A 5,342-nucleotide genomic window follows, 5' to 3' on the forward strand; every position below is an offset into this window, starting at 1 on the left:
TATGGGTTTTTTTACGCAGAGATGTTCAGTTACAATGTGTTCAGTATGGGATAGAAAATGAGAAAAAACACATCATATTTATTACCTTTTTTTTAAAAAAAGACTCCAAACTTATTTTATTTTGCTGTTATTCTGAAAAGCCAGCTACTGGATATTGGGGTATTTTCTGTATAATTTCCAGAGCTGCCACAACCTGATCCCCATTTTTTTAATATACAGTGATGGGCTGGTCTCAGCTAAGGGTTACTAATTTTTTCAGGACTTCACCTCTAATTTTAGTGAATCAACTGACAGATGCATGTAACACTCTTAATATTAAACCAGAAACTTACTTCATCCTGTAATCAGAATATAGGTAATGTATTAGTCTTGTACTTTAGATATTAGCCTAAATACTGGTGTTTCTGGAAAACAATATATATTTGGAGGACATCTGATACATTAAATCAAAATCTTTTGTCATTTGACTGTCGGTCAAGGCAGAGCAGCCTGGTAGCCCGCCCACATTATGCCCCTGGAGCCTGGGACTGGCTACAGCACAACTCACTCTGGCCTGGAAAGCACTAACTGGATACAGAATCATAGAATCATAGAATAAAGAGGGTTGGAAAAGACCTCTGAAATCATCAAGTCCAACCCTTGATCCAAGACTACCTCAGTTACTAGACCATGGCACTAAGTGACACATCCAGTCTCCTCTTAAAAACCTCCAGGGACAGAGAATCCACCACTTCCCTGGGCAGCCCATTCCAATGCCTGATTACCCTCTCTGTAAAGAATTTCTTCCTAATATCTAATCTGAACCTCCCCTGGCAGAGCTTAGGACCATGCCCTCTTGTCTTCCTGATAGCTGCCTGGGAGAAGAGACCAACCCCCACCTGGCTACAACCTCCTTTCACGGAGTTGTAGAGAGTGATGAGGTCTCCCCTGAGCCTCCTCTTCTCCAGGTTAAACAACACCAGCTCCCTCAGCCTCTCCTCATAGGACTTGTGCTCCAGTCCCTTCATCAGCCTCGTTGCTCTTCTCTGGACCTGCTCCAGCACCTCAATATCCTTCCTGAACTGAGGGGCCCAGACCTGGACACAGTACTCGAGGTGTGGCCTCACCAGCGCTGAGTACAGGGGAAGAATCACTTCTCTGGACCTGTTGGCCGCATTGTTCCTGATCCAGGCCAGGATGCCACTGGCCTTCTTGGCCACCTGGGCACACTGCTGGCTCATGTTCAGCTTCCTGTCAATCCAAACTCCCAGATCCCTTTCTGCCTGGATGGTCTCCAGCCACTCTGTGCCCGGCCTGTTGCACTGCATGGGGTTGTTGTGGCCAAAGTGCAGGACCCGGCACTTGGCCTTGTTGAACCTCATCCCGTTGGAATCAGACCAACTCTCCAGTCTGTCCAGGTCCCTCTGCAGAGCCCTCCTGCCTTCCAGCAGACCAATGCTCTCCCCCAAGATGGTGTCATCTGCAAATTTGCTAATGGTACACTCAATCCTTTCATCTAAATCATCTATAAAGATATTAAACAGAACTGCACCCAACACTGATCCCCGGGGGACACCACTAGTGACCAGTTGCCAACTGGATGCAGCACCGTTCACCATCAGTCTCTGGGTCCAGTTCTTAACCCAGCACAGAGTGCCCCTGTCCAAGCCACGGGCTGCCAGCTTTTTCAGAAGAATGCTGTGGGAGACGGTGTCAAAGGCTTTGCTGAAGTCCAGATAGACCACATCCACAGCCTTCCCCTCATCCACCAGGCAGGTCACCTGCTCATAAAAGGAGATCAGATTGGTCAGACAGGACCTGCCCTTCCTAAACTCATGTTGGCTGGGTCTAATCCTTTGTCCATCCTGTAGGTGCTGTGTGATATCCTGCCTGGGAGGGAAAATTGAACTCTATAAATACACAAGACTCCATGCGGTCTCCCTCTTCTCTTCTCCCTCTCCAGCTGGCACCATGTGAATCATCGAATCTTGTCGGTAGCCATTTTTTTTTCCTTTTTTGTCTCTCTTTCTCTCTTTCTTCTTTCTTTCTTTATCCCTTTTAATCTCTTTTATTCTTTTACTCTTTTCCTTCTCTTGTGGGTAACTTAAAACTAATGAATTGTGTTTTACTAAAGCTGATATATGGATGGTTTTAGTGCGTTTCCTGTGGAATGGGTCTTCGTGCTGAATGTGAAGCATAGTGAAATGCTTTTTCTTGGTTGTATTTTACTCCTGTAAGAACCTTTTGCCAAAATATCTTATTTTTCTCACCAAATCAAAAAGAATTTTTCTTAGAGAAGAGTGTGTGACTCTTTCTCGAGACACTGATTGGAGGTTATAACGAACCAAAAGACTTTTAAAAAATCTTAAATAAAAAATGTAACCACTCTGGGAATTTTATAGCTTAATCCGGAATGCAACATATACCTAAATATGCAAGCATGCTCCTGTTCTTACAGCTGTGACTAGGTCTAAGTTCAGTGGAGCTTTTCTTGATTTACCTCCCTCTGACATAGTTACATGATATGAAGACGTTATTTGCATTAGTCTGAAAATAAATATTAGGCTAAGCAGATATATAAGAATTTGTCTCTCAGACTCACAACATGCAGGTTACTGAGGTCCCTGAGCTATCTTTATGTCCCATGTGTGTGAATCATATAGATGAACATATTATTTATACATGGTCTAATCAAACACTTCATGTGATATATCTGTTTAAAGCTATGGGTTTACCCCACACCTGCCCATATTTTTTTCTATACACTGCTCAGAAATATAATTATTTCACTTCATATTTTGTAGGGGAGATGGAGTTTGGAACTGACTTGATGTACATTTGGCAGGAGGCCAAAGCAGATCAGAATCAACGTCCAGAAGAAAATGCCAAATACAAGAAAATAACAGGGACTTAATATGATTTAATATCAATAAATTGTTTGAGGTTAGTGGAATGAATCCTTGATCTTTTCTTCTTCTTATAAATTACAAATGATTTTATAATGTATTATAACCATTGTAACTCCTTCCAACTAGGTCTATTCATCACAGTCTGGACTGAAACACTGCTTTTCCTCCATATCATGGAGCCAAACTGTTGAGGAAGGTTCATGACAGAAGACCTACTGACCCTGTTCCTGCTGTTTCTACAATTTCCTCTGTTCTTTTTTATTAAAGCAACAGCTACCATATCTTACTCTGACATACTCTGATGTAGCCATCCCATCAATCCACACCTCCAAAGTGGTTTTGGGTCTCAGCACACAAAGCTTGACCTTGGGCTATGCCTAGCACAGCTGGTGCCAAATAACGTGAATTTTCTTCCTACATCACATATAGAAAGGCCCTGGTAGTGCCCTACCTCTTCCCTCCTCTTCTCTCATAACATTTGGGTGTTTTATATGCAGGAGTCACAGTAGCTGAGATTTGACCTCACCTCTGACACATATTTCACTGCTGAGCCTTTCCTCCTTCTTCATCTACTGCCCAACCCACAGCCTCTCCCTTCCCAGCCCAGAAAATCTGAAGTACTTTATACAGAGGATAGACGCTGTGGGCTTGAGGGCATCTCCACCCTGGGGGATCAGGTGGTTAAGGCATGTCCCGAGTGGCTGCAGGAAGGGATAAAGCTCAGTAAGGTAAAGGTGTGACGTAAGCCTGTGTTTACTATGCTCCCATTGAATTACCGAAGAGAATACAGCAAAGAACAGATAGGAGGCACCTCTGACTCCTCTGCTGGCTTTTGTGTCATGTCCATGCACTGTGGAATGCCACGTCCAGTGCAGCCTATGCCTTCTTGAAGATTTCATGAGATGGGCAAAGGTGAGAAAGCCCAAGAGGCTGCAGATCATAGAATGGTTTGGATCTTTAAAGGTCATCTAGTCCAACTACCCCACAATGACCTGGGACATTTGACATTTGATCAGGTTGCTCAGAGGTCCATCTAACCTGACCTTGAATGTTTTCAGGGATGGGTCACCCACCACCTCTCTGGGCAACCTATGCCAGGGCCTCACCACCCTCATCATAAAAAAAGCGTCTTCCTTATGTCTAGTTTGCAACCCATCCTTTTGTAGCTTAAAACCATTTCCCCCATCCTATCACTACAGGGCCTACTAGAAAGTCTGTCATCACCTGTATTACACACCCTCTTTAAGTATTAAAAGATTGAAGTCTACTGTGCTGCAGTAGACTTGAGAACAGACAAGGTAAGTACCTACAAGGCTTGATGAGACCCACTGACTTTTAAACATTCTCTTGCTTTTGCATTTAAAAGACATCTTACCTAATGTGTTTCTTAATTAGTTACCAATAAAGTGGTGATATCATCATCATCATCATGGCTAGGCTTCGCAAACGAAGATTTGGGAAGGGCTCTACCCACGTTTCTTGCAAGCACGTTGGTGGCTAAAAAGGCCAATATGAGAAAGACATGTGATATCGGTGCTGCTATAATAGCAGCACTGTGAAGAACACCTGACTGTGATATACTGTATCTCCAAATGGACAATAAAACATAAAGCATTATTTATATTGAGTTAACAAAATGATCCACAAAAGATACTAGAGCTTCCATTTAGCTCATCTGATATTTAAAAATAAAGGAGCAAGCATTTTTGTTCACACATCTGCCGCTTGATCTTATCACCATCATCATCATCATCATTATTTTACATAAACATAATTACTCTTTGTGTAATGTATAAATTCAAATACGATGTGTAATGGCATTCTAACAACTGCTGGGAATTAAATGCTTACTTTCCATAACCTGGTATAAATGATGTTTGCAAGTAAGTATACACTGTGTAAGGATGAGAACTGTTATTTTACAGGAGACAAGTATTAGAAAGTGAAAATTGTTGTCAGTTTGCCATAGAATTAAGCTCAAAACCAATAAGGCCTTAGCTGGTTTTATGTTCTGTAATGAGCAAGGGGCCTAGGCTGGACTCACTGACATTTTTAGATACCCAACGTTTATTTCTTATTTCAGATGAGAATCACAAAAAGGTTGTGGCTTCTGGAATCAAGATAAACTTAATGTGCAAGTTTTGAGTTGGCTTCCCGCCAAGTCTCCAAAGACTCAGCGAAAGAGCCTACTCCCCAGAGAAGGAAGAAAAAAACCTGAACAGCCAAAGCTATAGCAAAAAAATATATTTTACATATAAAAACAGATATATACAGTGAGAATGCTATGTACATATAACCCCAGAAACCCCAAATAGCTCCCTAAAAGGGAAGAGGGGAAGGGAGAAGGGAAAAAGGATTAAAAAAAAAAAAAGGGACAAAAAGGGACAGAAACAAAACAGGTATGCACAATCTAAAAACCCGGTAGCCAGCGAAATAAAGAACTAGCAAAATCTC

At 42.2% G+C, this 5,342-nt stretch overlaps 1 long non-coding RNA gene across 1 annotated transcript; it reads left to right on the plus strand.

Annotated features, from left to right (window-relative positions):
- The first annotated feature begins 2,789 nt into the window (after window positions 1-2,789).
- Window positions 2,790-4,996, plus strand: LOC113961179. Its single transcript, XR_003532229.1, has 3 exons — window positions 2,790-2,922; window positions 3,015-4,297; window positions 4,409-4,996. It is a non-coding gene; the product is annotated as an uncharacterized LOC113961179 (long non-coding RNA).
- The last annotated feature ends 346 nt before the right edge of the window (window positions 4,997-5,342 follow it).

This window comes from Neopelma chrysocephalum, unplaced genomic scaffold (assembly GCF_003984885.1).
Source record: "Neopelma chrysocephalum unplaced genomic scaffold, ASM398488v2 Primary Assembly neopelma1_97065, whole genome shotgun sequence".
NCBI lineage: Eukaryota > Metazoa > Chordata > Aves > Passeriformes > Pipridae > Neopelma > Neopelma chrysocephalum.